The sequence below is a fragment of the Polypterus senegalus genome, chromosome 2, assembly GCF_016835505.1.
Source record: "Polypterus senegalus isolate Bchr_013 chromosome 2, ASM1683550v1, whole genome shotgun sequence".
Taxonomy (NCBI): domain Eukaryota; kingdom Metazoa; phylum Chordata; class Cladistia; order Polypteriformes; family Polypteridae; genus Polypterus; species Polypterus senegalus.
In genome coordinates, this window is record NC_053155.1 from 309,409,861 (window position 1) to 309,432,561 (window position 22,701).

Genomic DNA, 22,701 nt, shown 5'->3' on the forward strand with positions numbered 1-22,701 from the left:
GGTACCAACAATTTTTTTTTTTTTTTTGATTGAGCTGTGAAACCAAATATTTCAAGCTACAACACTAAAAGACGAATCTTAAGTTGTTTGAAAGAGAAAATGCATGTTGAATGAGCAACATCAATGTTGTACCTTTTCAGTGTATGAAAGGCACTATATAGCTCACTACTGGATGGCTGCATGACCCTGAGCAATTCACTTCACATCTCACTGCAATATAAACTTTATTATTATGCGTTTGTAAACCTTCTGGGGAAGGCACTATGAAAGGTGTAAGGTTTCGGGTTCAATGCACAGCAGCAGCTCCCTACGTAGTGTCAAGAAAGTCACTTAAAAGACATTTGGAAACAGTCCGCTAAAATAAAGACTCTTAGGAGGCTCATTCCACATATTCCTCATGTCTGTGCCCACTGATGCCACACTGACCGAGTCCCTTAGCATGACAAGCCTCACACTGCACAGATGTGGAACCGACCCTTCTATAGCTGTGTACTTGTGAAGCGTCTTGACGTGAAAAGGCGCTACATAAAATTGTCACTGTCTCAGTCTCACTACTGACTGATGCTGAGCAAGTCACCTAATCTGCCTGCGCTCACATGAAAGCAACCGTACTACACCTCAGTCCTAATGACGCATTTGGGGTGCCATTCACTGTGAAAGGCGCTATATAAGATTTGAGATCTGCTCATTCAAAGCCCGCAACTAATTCTGAGCAATTCCTGTCACTTTACAGGTAGGAAACAAATTGTACTGCAATTATGTACTTTTAAAAGACCTTGAGATAATGTTCACCATGAAAGGCGCTATATGTTGTAAATCTGCAATGGTGCTGGTTCAGTGCTTATGACAGAAGGATGGTGTGACCCTGACTGCATCACCCAGCATGCCAAACCGTTCTGTGCCTAGTAAGCTCCTTGAGATGCCCACCGTGAAAGGCGCTATATCAGATTGTAAGGTTGTGGGTTCAATACTGTACTTGTACTGTACAACAACACTTGTAAAGCAGCTTAGAAATAAAAGGCGCTATACAAAGCCTCACAGTTGCTACTCCAAAGCCTGTCTCGAGGAAGTAAATCTCAATTTCCAGTACTTCAGTTCTATAAGATGCCTGCAGATAGCTGACTCTGATGTGCCTTTGGATGGTGGTCACTATTGAAGGGCACTATAATAAATAAATAAATAGATTTATTGATTGGTTGTCCAACTTACTGACAGGAAACAGAGTACCATGGGGTTATCCATGGCTGGCATCCCCACTTCTCCTGCACTGGAGGTCAGTAGGACGAACAAACATCCCAAACGTGGCCCTGACCACATCAGACTCTCCTGCCTCACACCCCTGTCTTCTCATTTCTCTCTTTTCTTGCTCAACCTGCCATGATGTCTCTTGTGTGGTCTGGCATCGTGGTCTCTTCTTGACTCCAGGTTGGGAGCATGTGCTGATTACAGAACGCAGCTGCATCCACCAAACAATCAGCCACATGGATTGGGATCCGAGTGCAGCCATGCAACGGGTGACACCTCAGCACCACACTGGAATAGTGTGAAGTTTATTTACAGGCTCACACCATATGATATAATAATTATCATTATAAATTTGATGATAAATTGGACTGGACTGCCAATACTGATGCTCTGTGTAAGAAAGGTCAAAGCCAACTATACTTCCTTAGAAGGTTGGCGTCCTTCAACATTTGCAATAAGATGCTACAGATGTTCTACCAGACGGTTGTGGCGAGCGCCCTCTTCTACGCGGTGGTGTGCTGGGGAGGCAGAATAAAGAAGAGGGATGCCTCACGCCTGGACAAGCTGGTGAGAAAGGCAGGCTCTATTGTAGGCACGGAGCTGGACAGTTTGGCATCCGTGGCAGAGCGACAGGCGCTGAGCAGACTCCTGTCAGTCATGGAGAATTCACTGCATCCACTGAACAGGATCATCTCCAGACAGAGGAGCAGCTTCAGCGACAGACTGCTGTCACCGTCCTGCACCACTGACAGACTGAGGAGACCCCACACTATGTGACTCTTCAATTCCACCCGGGGGGTAAACGTTAACAATAAACAATTTTTATTTTTTTTTTTTTGTATCAGTATGCTGCTGCTGGAGTATGTGAATTTCCCCTTGGGATTAATAAAGTATCTATCTATCTATCTATCTATCTATCTATCTATCTATCTATCTATCTATCTATCTATCTATCTATCTATCTATCTATCTATCTATCTATCTATCTACCATATATCTTTCATGTCTATCTATCTATCTATCTATCTATCTATCTATCTATCTATCATATAGTGCCTTTCATGTCTATCTATCTATCTATCTATCTATCTCTATCTATCTATCTATCTATCTATCTATCTATCTATCTATCTATCTATCATATAGTGCCTTTCATATCTATCTATCTATCTATCTATCTATCTATCTATCTATCTATCTATCTATCTATCTGTTTTTATACTATTAGAAATATTATGAACATAACACATGCCAATGCTGTACTTTTTACATTCATTTAAAAATCTAGTGCAAATACACAAGCATTTTGCAGTGTAAATCTTAAATATACAACAAAAAATGATTAAACGTTTCTTCAGATTTCTTGAAAGTATGTTTTAGTATGAGTTCTTATACTTAACATGAACAGTTGAGAAACAGGGTCACTTACCAGAAATCCTCCATTATAAGAGTCTGCTGCTGAAAATGACCAGACCTGTACAGCCACATCCACTCCACTCAGGAAAGTGTTCTTCTTTTTTGGCAGTTGGAAAGCCAGCATGCTGGAAAGTTTGACTGGAAGAAAATTCAAACGGCCCATCAAACACAGCACACGAACAACCTAAAATATTAGGTTAACTGAAATAGAATTTTTATGTTTATTCCAACCGCTATGACTTACTTTGGTACAAACAAATTTTTTTACTTTGATTGAGATTGAGCTACAACTTGAAATGACTAAATGACTAATCTTAAGTTGCTTGAAAGAGAAAATTTACATTGAATGAACAACATCAATGTTATGCTCTTTTCAGTAATGTGCTCTACTTACCTGTCTCTGAAGGAGGATTGATGATATTTGCAGCCGACGAAATGCTTTCCTGCTGCAAGCTCTGCAAAAACTATTGTATTATCCAACAGACCTGCCCTGGAGGCCATTCGCATGTGTCTTGTTACGACAAGAAGGAAGCCTAAATATTGACACTAAGGCACTTTATATAATGGACAGTAGGCAGCTTATGCCTTTCAATAGCTGTCTACTCAGAGTTTGCAATCTCATTGAGCATCGTGTTGACTGGAGCTCTGCCAGTGTCCTTTGGGCTCTTGAATACCCGGTCCTGGAGCTCAGTGTCACACAGCCTGTCATTACTAATGAACTCTAAAATACTCCAGGCCCGTCACCTAATAGATATGGAAAGGCACTGCTGGTACAGCTCTGAGAAGATGGTGGAGGTGTTGAGACTTCACTCACTGAGGCAGGCTAACCAACTGCTGCAAAAGATCCATGCCACCCTCCCAGCTGAAGCAAAATTATAGGGGATTTCCTCACTAGGAGAGATTTACCTGAGTCCAGTGAAGACTTTCCTGATGTGACTGAGGTACCGGCTGGTTTGGAACCAAAGGATACTGAAGTCATGTATGCACAGCGTCAACAACATAGACTGACTTCATTAGACAGTGCTGTGGGGAAAGTGCTGAAGTGCTCTACAGACTGGTATGTCACTGGGAACCACTGAGGACAACACCAGAGACACCCTGGAGGAGCAGACTTGGGTGGCCAGGGTCAGCTTAGTAGAACTTATATAGCCCACCATCAGATAAAAGAACTGGTGATTTGTAATGGCTTGTGCTGCATGGGATCATCGCTGCTAATTCCAACTACTTGATCCATCAGTCACAGACAAATGCCCCAGGTTCAGCCAGTACCTATGCCAATTCTTCCAACATTCCCCAGGTTTTTCCCTGCAGGTTGAAGGAACTATATTCAGGGCTGGATGCAGATTAATGTCATACCCAGGACAGAGCAATTACAGGTTAAGGGCCTTGCTCGAGGACCCAACGAAACAGAATTACTTTTGACATTAAGGGGATTCAAACTGGCAACCAGTTGCCAGTGTAGCTCCTTAGCCTGAGAGTTACCACTCTGTAGAGACAAAGAGAAAGAGAGAAAGAGAGTGTGTGTTTATCACTATTTTCTCTTCATCTATCCATCCATCCTCTTCCACTTATCTGAGATCGGGTCACGGGGGCAGCAGCTTGAGCAGAGATGCCCAGACTTCCCTCTCCTCGGCCACTTCTTCCAGCTCTTCTGGGAGAATCCCGAGGCGTTTCCAGGCCAGCCGGGAGACATAGTCTCTCCAGCATGTCCTGGGTCTTCCCCGGGGCCTCCTCCCGGTTGGATGTGCCCAGAACACCTCACCAGGGAGGCGTCCAGGAGGCATCCTGATCAGATGCCCGAGCCACCTCATCTGACTCCTCTCAATGCGGAGGAGCAGCGGCTCTAGTCTGAACTCCTGAGCTTCTCACCCTGTCTTTAAGGGAAAGCCCAGACACCCTGCAGAGGAAGCTCATTTCAGCCGCTTGTATTCACGATCTCGTTCTTTCGGTCACTACCCATAGCTCATGACCATAGGTGAGGGTAGGAACGTAGATCGACTGGTAAATTGAGAGCTTTGCCTTACGGCTCAGCTCTTTTTTCACCACGACAGACCGATGCAGAGCCCGCATCACTGTGGACGCCGCACCAATCCGCCTGTTGATCTCACACTCCATTCTTCCCTCACTTGTGAACAAGACCCCGAGATACTTAAACTCCTCCACTTGTGGCAGGATCTCTCCCCCAACCCTAAGAGGGCACTCCACCCTTTTCCGGCTGAGGACCATGCTCTCGGATTTGCAGGTGCTGATTCTCATCCCAGCCGCTTCACACTCAGCTGCGAACCGCTCCAGAGAGAGCTGAAGATCACGGCCTGATGAAGCAAACAGGACAACATCATCTGCAAAAAGCAGTGACCCAATCCTGAGTCCACCAAACCGGACCCCCTCAACGCCCTGGCTGCGCCTAGAAATTCTTTCCAAAATAGTTATGAACAGAATCGGTGACAAAGGGCAGCCCTGGCAGAGTCCAACTCTCACTTTTCTCTTATGTCAGTAAATTTAACAGTAAAAATACTGTACAGCGTAAAGTAAAATACATTTTCTGAAAAAAAGGAAAGTTACCTTCTGTTCTGCATCAGGAGTGGGCAGCAGGAGGAGTATAGGAACCTAATCAAGGACTTTGTTAAATGGTGCGACTCAAACCACCTACACCTGAACACCAGCAAAACCAAGGAGCTGGTGTTGGATTTTAGGAGGCCCAGGCCCCTCATGGACCCCGTGAGCATCAGAGGTGACTGTGCAGAGGGTGCAGACCTATAAATACCTGGGAGTCCAGCTGGATGATAAATTGGACTGGACTGCCAATATTGATGCTCTGTGCAATATATGTGTGTATAATTCATTAGAAGGCTGGCGTCTGTCAACATCTGAAATAAGATGCTGCAGATGTTCTATCAGATGGTTGTGGCGAGCTCCCTCTTCTACACGTGGTGTGCTGGGGAGGCAGCATAAAGGAGAGGGACACCTCACCTGGACAAACTGGTGAGGATGGCAGGCTCTATTGTAGGCACAGAGCTGGACAGTTTGACATCCATGGCAGAGCGACGGGCGCTGAGCAGACTCCTGTCAATCATGGAGAATCCACTGAACAAGATCATCTCCAGACATAGGAGCAGCTTCAGCCACAGACTGCTGTCACCATCCTGATCCACTGACAGACTGAGAAGACCCCACACTATGCGACTCTTCAATTCCACCCTGGTGGGTATACATTAACCTTATACAAAATTATTGTCTGTCTGTTATACCTTCATTGTTATCACTCTTTAATTTAGGATTGTTCTTTATCAGTTTGCTGCTGCTGGAGTATGGGAATTTCCCCTTGGGATTAATAAAGTATCTATCTATCTATCTATCTATCTATCTATCTATCTATCTATCATATAGTGCCTTTCTATCTATCTATCTATCTATCTATCTATCTATCTATCTATCTATCTATCTATCTATCTATCTATCATATAGTGCCTTTCTATCTATCTATCTATCTATCTATCTATCTATCTATCTATCTATCTATCTATCTATCAAACTACCTGTATATCTTATTACGTCATTATTTTTACAGACAAATTCTGTAAAATCGATATTTTTCTGCCTTCAGAATATATATACCGTTTACTGATACATTACAGTTACACTGTTAATTTTACAGCGTACAACTGTTAAATAGCGACGGTAAAAAAGTGTAAAATGTAAAACGGTCAAACTCTGTTTCTGCAACAGCGAAGTTATGATATTTGCATAAAGACACGCCTCTTTTACCATATTGTTCCCGGTGAACCGCATATCTCTGAACAGAAGGGAACAAAACTTAAACAAAGCTAGCATACTTATTTTTTCCTGCGTGCTGAAGCTTTATTGAAGTCATGGAAGCTGATTTATGGTGGGTTGCATTCGATAAGCTGGTACACCTATAGGACACCATACACCACAGAAGCAAGCTTTACTTCAACACCAAACAATGTGACATAACTTCCTTATGTTTGTAATTAATACATGTAATACATGTTTGTTATTAGTTGTTTTTACTTGACTGATGCAAACTGTGTACTTGATCCTGACAGTATTTTGTAAGGGTCTATTGATTGACATATTTATTACAGTGCATAGATTTCAGGTTATGGTAAAGCATTCACTTCAATTGGAATTTGTTGTAAAGAAAACAGAGTTATTTACCACAAATTTATACCATAGACCATGATTACATCTTGAGTGAAGAAGGGGCCTGAGTTTCCTCGAAAGCTTGCATATTGTAATCTTTTAAGTTAGCCAATAAAAGGTGTCATTTTGCTTGACTTCTCACTACATGCATAATGCAACAGCCTAGTACTACCGTAGACCTAAAAATATTGTCCCCTTACTTTTTACGGGAAAATTCTGGTAACCACAGCTGCCAGTACTTTACCGTAAATTTAACATTTTTTTTTTTTACAGTGTACCTCTGCTTTTAGTGTACTTAACTCCTTTTTTAACAAGTGTGTATTTATTTATTGTGTTATTGGAAATAAGAATGATCAAGGTGAATTTCACTGCGGCAGGCTGTGCCCTGCCCAGGCTTTGTTTCCTGCCTTGCGCCCTGTGTTGGCTGGGATTGGCTCCAGCAGACCCCCGTGACCCTGTAGTTATGATATAGCGGGTTGGATAATGGATGGATGGATGGATGGATGGATGGATGGAAGATGAATTTCAGATTGGTAATTTCCTCATCGGACAGACCAAGATGGCCATTTATATATCCAGAAAAGAGAAAGTGAAGACAAATAAACAACGTGACATGACGGGAATATTTCATGGATATGTAATATAATATAAATTCAATGGAATGACTGCAAATGCGTATTCTGGGAAAGGCGCTATATAATTAAAATGTATTATTATTATTATTATTTGAGGAAAAATGGTGTGTTCGTGAGGCAATTTGTAAACCTGAAGATAATGAGTTCATTTTTCTTATCTGACATATGAATTAAGTATTGTTGTCTTTTTCAGGTGAGTTGGGGTTTTCTTTGTTTGCTTTACTTGCAATATTGTAAATGATTTGTTGAGTATCTATTCATAAGCTTCAATTCAAATTTAAAAAAATCTTTCTTTCTTTCTTTCTTTCTTTCTTTCTTTCTTTCTTTCTTTTTTCTTGCTCCTCCAGTCCGCTCCGCTACAGATGGCCGTCGCGTCATTCAAATCCTTTGCCGAGCCGGGGGACGCGAGGGGTTAATTTAGGGTTTGACCCACCAGACACTGTCAAACGTGGCGAGGGCCTTGAAAGGCTGATCAGATGATTATTTCTGCAAGATAAGTGGCTGAAAACTGAACCCCTCTGGTTCAGGTAATCAAGGGAAATCGGCATTAAAGAAAAGATGCGGCTGAGTAAAGACAGAGCGGCTACCTGAGATTCGATTACTTGTCGTCTTTCAAGCATAATAATGAGATTATAGTAACTCTAAACTGGCTGAGAACAGAAATCTGGCTGTCTGTCAAGTTCATTGTGTTGACTTTTACGACACTCCAGATCCTGTTCCTCTGAACCTGAAACGATAATCCTGCCGAGGAGTCTCAAAGAAGCTATTTTCTTGACCTTGGATCTCTGTCAGACTTTGACTTGTGACCAGTCTGCAGCGGCTCGCGGGGCTGTGGTTCGCTTTTAGTCGTTTATTTCGTTCTGTCGTTCACACACTTCGGGGCCGATTCTTTTGTTTTGTTTTGTTTAACCCTTTGCGCGTCTGCTGTCGCAATATGAATGGTCTGCCCAGCAGCCGTGATCGTCAGGCGTCATCGTGCTCTTTCTTGTTTTTTTTTATTTCTTTTACCGGGGATGGCAAATAATCCGATGTGCCCCCAATAAGGAATCGTGAGAGCAGTTAGCTATTCATTCGCTCAAGTAGAAGGTCAAAGTCTAACCATCTGAAATTCATCAACCCGTTTTGTAAAGCGTTCATTCAGTTTCAGGAAGGAGTCCCGAGAATCGGTCCTGTAAAATTCCGACAAAGACTTTAAAAACACGAACCCAAATTAAAAGCTTTTACAGTAAAGTAACGTAAAAGCAGACATCGTATATTTTCAAAATAGAATGACAACCTAATCATACGTAGTGGGGGATGCTGTTATTCGCTCTGCCTCGGGGTTTCGATTCCATTTTTTTTCTTATAACAGGAACCTTTCATGACAGAATCGAGCATAAGAGACGACCAACTTGAACTTAAAGCCACTCCACCAAAACGCCCACTCACATGCCAGTTTACCCTGTACGCCAGGTACTTTCAAATAAGACTGCGTTGTACAGCAGGAGGCCCAGCATACCACGCAAAGTCGTCTTTACGTGGGGTGCACCCACTTTATAAGGGTGGGTAGTGCGGACAGTGTGGGGTGGGGGAGTCAGTGAGGGGCAAGTAAAAGCCCCAGAGTCACAAAACTGGGTCTGGGTCTGAGTCCAGATGATAGATAGACAGATAGGAAAGGCACTATATACTAGATAGATAGATCGATAGGAATGGCACTATATAATAGATAGATAGATAGATAGATAGATAGATAGATAGATAGATAGGAAAGGCACTATATACTAGATAGAGAGATAGATAGATAGATAGATAGATAGATAAGAATGGCACTATATAATAGATAGATAGATAGATGTGAATAGCACTATAAAATAGATAGATAGACAGACATGAAATGCATTATATAATATATAGATAGATAGATAGATAGATAGAGTTAATTTGTCCAATGAGGGAATATAGCGCCTATATAGTATAAAGAGTCCTCTCTTTGTGCTCATCAAAAATCTCTGGACATCTTTCATAAACAGTAGGGTGTATCCCGATGTCCAATCTAAATTGCTTACCCTGGCCTGGTCATTCTGGTCCCCTAATCTTCGCCTGCCTCTAATTGGCTAACTTCACCACCTTACAGCTCATGTGTGGTGGGCATACTGGCACAAAAATGGTTGTCATCACAAAATCCACATGGATGCTACACATTACTGGTGGTTGAACTGGCCACCCACTCACTGTGTGAAGCACTTTCAGTAGTGAGAAAAGTTCTATATAATTGTAAAGAATTATATTATTATTATTATGTAGGAGCACAGGACTGTTGCCATTTGACCCCTAATTTAAAATGACATGCTGGAATTGCTGAAGCCTCGCCTCCCTTTCTGTGCTGTGCCCACTGACCCTTCTGTTAAGATCTTAATTTGACCTTCCACCTGCAGCGTTCACATAAAGATGGCAGATGAATTTGGCAGAAAGAGGAATTCTATTAAATTAATAATATTGGAAATATTATTCCAAGGAGATTAATAATAGTGGAAATATTATTGCGAGGAGTGGATCCTTACCATGGCAGCACTGGGGACAAGCTGGCAAGCAACCTTGGAAAGGGCGCACACACACCCACAAGCACATCTTTGGGATGTGAGAGCAGAAGGACATGCAGAGAGCCACACAGCTAGTGACCGGGCCAGAATTCAGTAGCACTTTATCAGTTTGTGCCCAAAACTCAGGGCACACTCTTGAAATTCTGCATCTGCAATGGCACTTTACTGGGTTGTGTGGTAGAACTATTTCATTCTGGGGAGTGGTCTTTGTATATAAAATGGGTGTTTCAGGCTTTGAAAAGGTTTTTAATATGTGGACAAAACAGAAATCTTTAGTGGCAAGTAGGCAAGATGTGATAGATGGAGAACAGCTGAACGTTGCCTGTGTTCCTCTAATGCAGCACGAGTCGTTTACACTCATGAACCCATTGCTGTTTCAGAAATCAGTTATCATCTGTTCATGGATATTCATTGAACCTGTTATGGATCTAAATAAATATATGGGTCATTTCTGGAAGCTCTGGCAACTTTTTTGAAGAATGCCTGCATGGCATGTGCAAACCCCAAGCAGACCGGCATCAGAAACAGAAATCAGAAGACATAGTGAGATGTCGTCTATCTACATCTATCCATCCCAATAAAGTACGCTGATACGGTGAAGAAGAAAGAAAGAGGTAGAAAATAAATATGGGACCTGTCATTTACATGAGGTACTTTCCTACCACAGGAATTTTTTTTAGAAACCAGGAACATTTTAGAAAAGCAGGAACGTTTGTAGCATTCCTACCCCAGGAACTTCAGAATTTTGTAGTTCCATGTCCTTTTTGTAGCTCCTACTTCAGGGTATCAACTTCTCATTCAACCAGGGTCTATCGTGGGTCTGGTTCGGTGGGTGAATTGTTGTGATTGGTTGACCACAAGTGCTGGTGCCAACTTACAAGTCTGTTAATAGTTTGGATTGGGGAGAATTATTTGCACTTGGCACCACATCACACTGCATAGCTGCCTCTATGGCAGGGATGTTGAAGGTTTTCATTCTCACCCTTTTCCTAATCAGTGACCAGTTTTCACTGCTAATTAACTTCTTTTCCCTTCATTTTAAAAGTCCTGTTTTTAAGGATTCAGTCCTCTGAATTTATTCCTTTTCTTCATTAAATGGCAGCCAAACAGAAATGAGATATGAAACGAGCCAACAGATGAGTAGCTAAACTGGGATTTCAAACTCCAACCAGTTTCACTCCAACCAATCTCTTAATGAGAAGCCCAATCTCTCTGCTAATTAAACCTATTATGCTTGTCACAGCAGACATTTCCAAAACTCTTGATTTTTTTGTTTGTTCTAAGTACACCGTCAAAATGTTTTGGTGACCTGAGAGATCAACCTTATTGAGACCTTCAACTTTATTTTCATATATTGCTTGATGGACACAGATAAACTGATCATGTGGCGGCTTGTTTTGTGTCCAATTATTGTTTGGCTGCTAGTTAAGGAAAGAGAGACAACTAAGGGGCCCGAGTCAAGTTAATTAAAGCTTAAGGCAAAAGAAGATAATTAGCAGCACTAATGGACACTGGTCACTAATAAAGAAGATGGTTCGAATGAAAACCTGCAGCCACTGCAGCCCTCCAGGACTGGAAGTCGACACACGTGCTCTATGGTGTGCTGCTCCATGCACTGCATTGAGGCATTGAAGCCATGATTTCCTCCATAAAGTCACAAACATGTCAAAGTGATAATGTATGGGGCGGTCCCCCATGAACTCCCACGTCACTTTTCTTTGAACGTCGCATATTTTGCATGAAGGCTACAGTTCATGTTGTGTGATGAGAAGGCAACACACTAAAGTGGCCAGCAACCACGAGTGGCTGACATTGAACAGCAACTCATTGGTTCCTAAAAACAAAGTTCCAGCGGAGGGAGAGCGCCCATGGACTTCTGTAAACTGGATGGACTGAAAAGAAACACATAGATCTGCTGATGATATGATGACGAAAAGTGTAAAGTGGTTGACAAGGGAGAAAAGAAGTGCAAAAAATTCCACGTGTTCTACACACCGGAACGGCAACCCTGGACTGCAAGGACTCGAATGAGTCAAGTCCTGAGTCAGGACCATTTTAACGCATGGGCACGCTGGGCAGTTGTCCGGGGTCCCCAGGAGCATAGGGGCCCACGTTTTTTCTGATGCCTGGTGTATGTTTCTGTTTTGCTATCAAAACAGGGGCCCCATTGCTTTACTTTGCTTAGGGGCCTATGATGCTGTTAAGACAGCCCTGAGCTGAGTGACTGGAGATGTCTCCTAATGTGCAAATACCCCTTTCTGGACCAATCAGGAAGAACAATTGGCTCATTATAAATTGTGTTATTACAGCGTTAGCCAATCGGTATCCAGTCTCACTTAGGCCCTGCCCCTTTTCTAACAGCTGGGTCAGGTGACTCCTCATGTTCCTGAATTCTCACATTCTTCATCAATGGCTGCTGTTCTTTGATTCCCTTTGTCCCTGTTTACATTGATTTTTATGTTGTCTTTTCTTCTTCTTTCTGAGTCACTTCTTTTCTGATATTCTGGTCTGCTGTTGTCAAGATGTGGATGATTAAATGACCTTCTCTCAATGTTTTGTAACTCATTAACATTTAATGATGACGATCTTGGACATTAGTTTCTGGGCAGCGTTTACCTCAGCATTACATCAGCTGTGAAAACCTGGGGAGGGACACAAATAAAACACATCAAAACACATCCCATTCATTGTGCAAAGTGCTTTGAGTAGTGAGGAAAGCTCTACATAAATGTGAAGAATGTGTCTTCTCTTCTTCTTCTTATACAAAGTGTGTCTTTTTGTGAGTGGTTTGGGGTGGGAAGTGGTCTGTTAGTGGTTAAGGAAACAGCCCTTAACTGATGGGGTTACTAGTCAAATCCTTATCACCCTTTGTCTGAGTGACCCTACTGCACCACCATGTACCATCAAATAAGTACTCATTGTCCATCATGCAGCACATATCATACCCACTTTGAAGCATTCTGACCAGCTGCATCACCGTCTGGTTAGTGTCTCTGACTGCAGGGTCCTACACTCAGCAGAAAAGATCATTGGGACCTCTCTACCATCCACTAAAGACATCTTTACATAGCACTGTATCTGCAAAATCTACAGCATTGTGAAGGACACCTCCCACCCTTTGATGGTTTCTTCGTTCCACTCAATAATAATAATAATAATAATAATAATAATAATAATAATAATAATAATAATAATAATAATAATAACACGTTTTTTATGTAGCTTCTTTCCCATGCTCAAGGCACTTACATCTGGCAGAAGTTACTGAAGTATTGGAAACAGTTCTGCCCAACACCTTCTACCCATTGAATGTCTGGACCCTGAATTCTGTGTTACACCCCTACCCTCATAGCTGTTCCTAGAGATCTATCTATATACAGAATATCTGGTACTAATGTCTTTATTGTTAGTTGTTGTTACCATTAAATCATTTATTACTACCTGTTTCAAGTTATTTCCATCAATTAATTTATCTACTTATTCATTAGTCTAGTCTAGTATAATATAGTATCACTCAGCATAGTATAGTATAGTCCTGTCTAATCTAGCCTAGTATAGTGTAGTATTGTATAGCATAGCATAGCGTAGTATAGAATAGCATAGCATAGCACAGCATAGTATAACATAGTGTAGCATAGCATAGAATATTATTTGTCTAGTATAGTATAGTATGGCGTAGCATAGTATTAGTATAGTCTAGTATGATATAGCATAGTATAGTAGAGCGTAGTATAGCATAGCATAGTATAATATAGCATAGTATAGCATAGTATTAGTCTAGTCTAGTATAATATAGAATAGTATAGTATAGCATAGCATAGTATAAGTCTAGTCTAGCATAGTATAGCATAGTATTAGTCTAGTCTAGTATAATATAGCATAGTATAGTGTAGTATAGCATAGTATAGTATAGTATAGTATAGTGTAGCATAGTATAGTGTAGCATAGCATAACATAGAATAGTATTAGTTTAGTAGTCTTGTCTAGTCTAGTCTAGTCTTATATAGCAGAGCTTAGATTAGTATACACCCTGTCCAGGGGTTGTTCCTGCCTGTTCCTCCTGGGATAGGCTCTAGCTTTTCCACAGCCCTACTCAGAATAATCAGGGCTTGAAAATGGATGAATGGAGGGATAGTGTGGTATAGTACTGTATATCTACGCAAAGGTCAATCAATAAGAAGAAGCAATTTAAAAAATACAAAGTAACTACAACAGACAACAGAGGCAATACAACAATGGCTTAACGGACATGCACACCTGGGCCATCTTCATATATGGGCACAATGGACACTGGCTGAGGGCACCAGGATCATAGGGGTCTACGATGTTTCTGTTTTGCTATCAGAATATGGGCCCCAGTGCAATACTTCTTCTGGTGGTCTATGGTAGTGGTATTGGTGGTAGACCTGCCAATTCTGGTATTTTATGGCAAATGCCAATTGAGCTCCACGGCGCCTACTAGAGGAAGTCGGGCCTTCAGGCCACCCTCATGAAGTCTGTTTCTGATTATTTGGTCATAAACATTCACACCAGTGGCCTGCCTGCTGGAAATCATTTTGTAGGCTCTTCCAATGCTCATCCTGCCCCCCCTTGCCCAAAGGAGCAGATACCGGTGGGTCCTGCCAATGGGTTAAGGTCTTTCTACGAGGGGCCCTGTCCAGCTCTCCTGGAGTAGCTGCTTGTCTCCTGGAATCTCTTTCATGCCTTTGAGACTGTGCTGGGAGACACAGCAAACCTTCTGGCAATGGCATGTGGTATTGATGTGCCATCCTGGAGAAGTTGGATTACTTGTGCCACTTCTGTAGGGTCCAGGTATGGCCTCGTGCTACCAGTAGTGACACTGACCGTTTCCAAATGCAAAACGAGTGACAAAACAGATGAGGAGGGAAAAATGTCAGGTGCCTCCCTTCACCTGTTAAACCATTCATTCCTGTTTTGGGGGTCGTCTCATTGTTGCCCCTCTACTACACCTGCTTGTCATTTCATTAACACCAAAGCAGCTGAAACTGATTAACAAGCCCCTCTGCTACTTAACTGACAGATCAATAGTCCACAAGTTTAATTGACTTGATGCTATACTCACATTAAAAAGTTTTCCTTTAATTTTTTGAGCAGCACACACACACACACACACACATATATATATATATATATATATATATATATATATATACACACACCACTGAATATGTATATTTACACCCCTGTGTATGGATGGTGTGGCAGTAAAGCCACTTCACTTCACTTCACTTGATTTTATAAAGACTATCGTTGTTGCTGCGGACAATCACACGGGCTAAGTTCAGGTTTTCTTGATCGGTGTTGTCCTGCTAGGTAGCCCACCATATATTACATATCAGTAACCTTCTCGTAGCCCAAATAACCAAAGTCATATACAAAGAAACCCTTCCCAAAATGCAACACGGTCTCTAGCACGCCACCCGGTAAAGTGCCATTACAGAACCACCATCTTTTAGAGTGTCCCGTGAATCTGTGAAGCAGGGTCGTTGCCCCCCTCAGTTTTCTTTGGCTATGTAAACAGAAACTGAATTCGGAATGCAATTAACTATCACCTTAGCCTTTTTATTTTTTTTTTTTTTTTTTTTATTAGTACATGTCTGTATCGGGGTCGCGGCAGAAAGCAGCCGCGTTTTAGGGTGTCCGACCCCTCCCGCCTGTGAAGACGCCAAACTTTATTCCTTTCCCAAAATGCCGAAAAGTGAGAGGCGCCGAAAAGGGAACATTGACGCCGTCGCAGCACCGAGGTGTTGGATTTTGACACGTTAAACTCTTTTCCCCCTGAACAGTGACAAAGTGCCACAAAGCAATTGGGCGCATCTCCTCGCGAGCGGCTCGATGGCATCTTGACAGATTATTGCAGGTTCAAATTGTAGCACTGACTTAACTGCGGCATTCTTGAAGACGATCAAAAATCAGGGCTCTTTTAAACGGCAATAAGACCATTAGAGATGCAAACAGTAAACAGCGACACTGTGTAGGTTAGACAGCTAATCTAAACTAGCCGAGATTTTTTTCTCTTTTAAGTAGAGCAATTACATTGTTATTTAAATGCGCAAACAGAAGAGTGACAAGGCTGATTTAAATGCATTCCTTTGAATATTTATTAGAAATAATACATGTTGTTAAGTCACTTAACTAAATTTTAGTTAAAATGTAAAATGTAAAAGATCACTTTTCATAATTGCATAATAGAAGTCTGTCTCTCATAAAAGCGCATTAATTACACAGTAAGTGTGGCGAAAGATCTCAGTGTTGTCACCGTAATTATCAGTTCAGCGCTACTGATAACATTGTCATAAGACTCCATTTGCCGCGCCGGTTCCTTTTCGCGCTCCTCCTGCCTTGTGGTCGGCGGAATTAAAAAAAATAAATAAATAAAACGACACGGGTTCAAAGCCTCGAGGTGGTTTGGCTCGGACCGACTGAGCCCAGATCTGCACACAGTCACATGACACTCTCAGACCAGCGTGATCCGGTGTGGTGACCGCGGACTGGAAGACACGGGAAAAGAACGCGTATGTGAGTGCGGACCTGGGATGAGAATCGGGGCGTCTGTACAAACACGTCGGGAGACCACGCAGAGTGGGCACAGGCCATGATGGTGAAGCAAGATTAACCGCGAAGTGTCCTATAGCAGCAATAAGCACTGCGATGGAGTCCATTAAGGATAAACTTACATTTTACTTCGATCTATCAATAGAATATCCCTCCATATAGCGCCTTTTACAGTAAACAGCGTCCGCACTAACCATTGCCAGAGTCTAGCAGAAACAATCTTACACTTTGATTGAATCTGGTGAATCCCATGTTGATAACAATATGAACATTAGCCATTATACCAACCAGTACAATAGAAATAATCTTACATCTTATACTAAAATAAGACCCCTGTGTACAGCGTTATTTAATATCAAACAACATCAAACGGTGCCATTAGAAATGAACTAACACGTTATGTTAATATAAAACAGTGGTTCTCAAACTTGGGCATGGGTACCCATTGTGGCTGCAGTATTTTGTTCCAACCAGATTCACAATCGGTGATTAATAATAACAACTGATCTCATTAAATTAGCTGGTCTTTTTTACTCTTCTCTTACTTTGCATTCAGAAAAAAACACAACAGCATGGTTTTTACATTTATAAGACATTTAGAAATACTTCTATTTTTTTCTAAAGCTATTAATGCCCAACTCTCTTTTGTTCTTTTCCTATTATTTTCCCCTTTTCCCTTTGTAGTTTGTTGCCTTCATTTAACCCTAATAGTGACAATTAACAACAGAACAGACACCCAGGATGAAGAAAGCTGTAATTACTTCAGTGTCAGACCCAATAATAATCAATTAAATAACCAGAACACCTGGAAAAACAGAATGAAAATTAGTTTGAAAATACTGTTAACAACTACATATTCCCCATATAACTGCTTATTACATTTTAATAAAAATCTACCAAACTTAGTTTGTAATTTCTACATTGACTCCAAAACACAGAAGCTGAAAAATAATGACTTACTTAATTAGGCTAAGAGTCCAATGACAAACAATAACCCGCAGCCACAGTGGGTCCCCAGGACTGAGTTTGGGAGCCAATAATATAGAAGAAGAAAATCCCCCACGTATAGCGCCTTTTAATGTCAACAACATCAACAGTAATCACTGTGCTAGTTCATCAGAATTAACCTGACATCTTCAACATTGCTAGAGACAATGCCCTTGTATAGCGCCTGTCATCATAAAAAAGATGAATGTTAATTACTATGCCAGTCCATTAGAAATAATCCTTCATCATCAATTTAAACAAGAGAACACCACGTACAGCACATTTTATAAGCATCACTTCATTGTCAACAAAAAAAATTACAGTGTGTAACAACTTTCATCATTAGCAACATAAACATGGACTGCTGCATTAATGCACTGGAAATAATTTCACTTTATTTACGCTCAAGAAAATCCCCTTGTATAGCACCTTTCCCCGTTAACTAAATCAGCAGTGACCACTGGGCATGTCTGTTCAAACTATTTTTACATTATCTTCAGATGTCAGTCAGTCAGTCAGTCATTATCCAACCCGCTATATCCTAACTACAGGGTCATGAGGGTCTGCTGGAGCCAATCCCAGCCAACACAGGGCACAAGGCAGGAAGCAAAAACCCTGGCAGGGCGCCAATCCATCGCAGGGCACACACATACACCCACACACCCACACACCAAGGGCAATTTAGGATCGTCAAGCACCTAACCTGCATGTCTTTGGACTGTGGGAGGAAACTGGAGCACCCGGAGGAAACCCACGCAGGCAAGGGGAGAACATGCAAACTCCACGCAGGGAGGACCTGTGCCACCGTGCTGCCCTATATCTTATGATGTCTCAATTGAAAAATCACCTTTAATAGAACCTTTAATGGTCAACAGCATCAATACGAACCACACAGCCAGAGTCTGTTAGAAATAATCATAGACCTTACTTTAATGTAGCAAGAGGCAACCCACTTGTATGGCGCCTCTCATCATAACATAACACCAACGCTAACCACTCTGCCAGGCTATTAGAGACGATCCTACATATTAATTTAAGCAGGCCTTTATAGTGCCTTCCAACAGTGCCAACAGTAGTCAATGTAAATGTTTATTAGCAGAAATCTTACATTTTAACTGTAATCTACCTTGTAAATTATATATAGCACCTTAGATAGCACTTACAGACAGACAGACAGACAGACAAGGCACTATATGATGATAGACATAGCACCTAGATAGCATTTATATAGTACATAACAAATATATACCACTTACATAGTATTTTTATGAACTATATAGAACTTATATAGTAGATATAGCTTCTATACAACACTTACATAGCATATATACTACCTTTATAGCCCTTACCATGTATAGAATTTATAGCAACTACAGTTGGGTCCATAAATATTTGGACAGAGATGAATTTTAAATGAAACAACTCAGATGCAGTTGAAGTGCAGACTTTCAGCTTTAATTCAGTGAGTTGAACAAAACGATTGCATAAAAATGTGAGGCAACTAAAGTATTTTTTAACACAATCAATTTATTTCAGGGGCTTAAAAGTAATTGGACAAATTAAATAACTGGAAATAAAATGTTCATTTCTAAAATACTTGGTTGAAAACCCTTTGCTGGCAATGCCAGCCTGAAGTCTTGAACTCCTGGACATCACCAGATGCTGGGTTTCCTCCTTTTTAATGCTCTGCCATGCCTTTACTTTCAGTTGCTGTTTGTTTGTGGGCCTTTCTGTCTGAAGTTTAGTCTTCAACAAGTGAAATGCCTGCTCAGTTGGGTGAAGATCAGGTGACTGACTTGGCCAGTCAAGAATTTTCCACGTCTTTGCTTTAATTAACTCCTGGGTTGCTTTGGCTGTATGTTTTGGGTCATTGTCCATCTGTATCATGAAACGCCCGCCACCCAATCAATTTGACGTCATTTAGCTGGATTTGAGCAGACAGTATGTCTCTGAACACCTCAGAATTCATTCGGCTGCTTCTGTCCTGTGTCACCTCATCAATAAACACGAGTGTCCCAGTGCCACTGGCAGCCATCACACTGCCCGACTCCACCGTGTTTTACAGATGATGTGCTATGCTTTGGATAATGAGCTGCTCCACGCCTTCTCCATCCTTTTTTCTTGCCATCATTCTGGTAGAGGTTGATCTTGGTTTCATCTGTCCAAAGAATGTTTTTCCAGACCTCTGCTGGCTTTTTTAGATGTTCTTTAGCAAAGTCCAATCTAGCCTTTCTATTCTTGAGGCTTATGAGTGGCATGCACCTTGCAGTGCACCCTCTGGATTTACTTTCATGCAGTCTTCTCTTTATGGTAGACTTGGATATCGATACTGTAGCAGTGCTACCATTGGTTAGAACTGCATCTCCCAGCAGTCCTTGCAGGGCTGTTGGGAGCAAAGGTGGCCAGACGGGTTCAAAAGGAGGGCAGGGGATGAAGAGAGGAAAAAAAGTTTTGTTCTTGTTTGTTTGGTGCTTGTTATAACTGTTGAAACTGCCTGTCGTTGTCTGCTTTACATCTTCGTGTCCTGGATTGTGTTGTTTGTTGGGGTCTGGAATCATTCGTCTACCTGTTTACTGTTACTGAGGACGTTGTCTGGATTATTTGGCTTTCACGGAAGAAGGAGCGCTCCTGAACCATTCATCTGTCAACTTACTTCAGCAACTACCGGTAGGACTGTGTGTTTCCATTTCCCTCGCTTCATTCAAATCACTGGACATAACTTCACCGCTATTATTTCATACATGGACTTTACTGCGTGTTTGTCGTGTTTATCTGTTAATTGTAATATCGCCGAAGGGATCAGGGGTGGTATTATTGTTTTCATTTAGTTAATTTAATTTCATTATACTTTTTTATCGTTTAAGTTCCCAGTGCGTTTTCTTTGTCTCTGTCGTGTGTGGGTCGTGCCAAGGCTGGGGTTGTCCCTGGTAATCCTCATATAAAATAAATAAATCACCGTCTTCCACGACGGTGTGAATCTTAGCGGCTTCTGACCGCTACAATACGCCGACCAAGCCCTGGGGAGTGTTGTTCACTTGGTTGGCTGTTGTGAAGGGGTTTCTCTTCACCATGGAAATGATTCTGCGATCATCCAGCACTGTTGTCTTCCGTGGACGTCCAGGTCTTTTTGCGTTGCTGAGTTCACCAGTGCTTGCTTTCTTTCTCAGGATGTACCAAACTGTAGACTTTGCCACTCGTAATATTGTAGAAATTTCTCGGATGTGTTTTTTCTGTTTTCGCAGCTTAAGGATGGCTTCTTTCACCTCCTTTGACCGCATGTTGTCTGTTCACAGCAAAATCTTCCACATGCATGCACCACACCTCAGATCAACTCCAGGCCTTTAATCTGCTTAATTGATAAGACGTGACGACGGACTTGAACACACCAGACCATCAAATAGCCTTTGAGTCAATTGTCCAATTACTTTTGAGACCCTGAAATGAAGGGATTGTGTTCAAAAATACTTTAGTTGCCTCACATTTTTTAGCAATCGTTTTGTTCAACCCACTGAAGTAAAGCTGAAAGTCTGCACTTCAACTGCATCTGAGTTGTTTCATTTAAAATTCATTGTGGTGATGTACAGAACAAAAGTGAGAAACAAGTTGTCTCTGTCCAAATATTTATGGACCTAAGTTGTATATAGAAACCTTTTAACATCATGTTAGCAGTAAATGCCTTTTATTGCTAACAATTCTCACCCCTATACCTGTCCATTAGAAATAACCTTACAATTTACTTTAATCTAGCAACAAAAATCACCCTGTATAATATATATAGGTGCTGTATAGCACTTATATATTTATATACAGCATCTATCTATCTATCTATCGAGTCATTTAGTTATGCATGGGGGTCTGGGGTGCTGCTATGCCCTCCTGGTGATCTTAAGATATTTATTAACAAACAGCAGTACTAGAGTGTTATAATGTGTTAGCCATTATGAATGTGCAACAATAGAAAGAGTTAACAAAAAATGGCCAAAGAACAATAAAAGAGTGGCTTATAAAGGCAAAGTGACGTAAACAAGGTTACAATACACCAAAGCAAGGGCAGAAGCAAAATCAAATAATAAACCAGAAAATATTAAACATAAGCAATACTCACAATAACCTCCGACAAGACTCGGTGACAACCTTGAGGGAAGCCGTCTGATCCTTCCAGGGCTGGCTCTCACGTTTTAACTGCCCAAGGTAAACGTGTAAATGGCACCCCATCATGGCTTTTTCTTTGAATGGAATCATCACAGCCAGTCCTGTACACAGAAACCTGAAGGTCCCAAAGAGGAGCAAGGATGGTGGAGAGTGAAATGCGGAGGGTTGGGATAGAAAACAGTGGGTTGACAATTTAAGAATGATGAGGGGGACATTCAATTACTTATAGCAATGTCAGCTTACAGGACTGTGTAAGAAAAATACACGTTTGAGGGGTGCATTTATAAAAATACGTCAAAATCAGACTTTATTTGCTCTATCTATTTTGTGTATTTAATGTTTCTTTAAAGAAAAAACCAACACAGCCATGACATAATCAAGTTACAACATACAATGTAATTGCAATCTGTATGTTTCTATTCAAGTCACCAGCCTAACAGGTAGCTTATGATGATGGTGACAAATCTATCAAATTCTTACCAAAGTAGCTTCATAAACATTGTCAAAGACGAGACAAAGAGCCAAACAAAGATTTGGGCCAGCCACCCGTATAGTGTTTCCTGGCTGCAAAATGGTTAAATGGTATACAGTTGTGGGCAGGTTTGAGTCCAAAACAGAACTTATTTACTGAGGTAAAGATGGCAGTTTTAAGGGAGAGCGGAGGACGTGACGTCATCGGGACCAGAACTGGAAGTGACATCATCAGGACCAGGCGAAATTTCCGCTAATCGGTCTGCAGTAGAAAGAGAGAAAGGATCAGTACATTCTTCCACCCCCTGGTCTGGTGTGGAATTGCCCTCCTTCAAGCCCTTTAGCTGCCTCCCATGCACATGTGTGTGACAACATAAACATTTCATTTAGGTTACTGAAATAATTTGCTAAGCTTAACAAAAACATCAAATGCAATGAAACTGAAGTGCAATGATTATCTTTAAACATTTACCCAT

The 22,701-nt window shown here is 41.4% G+C and overlaps 1 long non-coding RNA gene across 1 annotated transcript in view; it reads right to left on the reverse strand.

Annotated features, from left to right (window-relative positions):
• The window catches only part of LOC120524059, a 39,388-nt gene extending 16,905 nt beyond the window's left edge, over positions 1-22,483 (reverse strand). Inside the window, exons 1-3 of the long non-coding RNA XR_005632740.1 lie at positions 22,235-22,483; positions 21,708-21,869; positions 2,675-2,799 (exon numbers count right to left, since the gene is read on the reverse strand). This is a non-coding gene — a long non-coding RNA (uncharacterized LOC120524059). The remainder of the gene's footprint in view (positions 1-2,674; positions 2,800-21,707; positions 21,870-22,234) is intronic.
• Between the last annotated feature and the right edge of the window lie 218 nt (positions 22,484-22,701).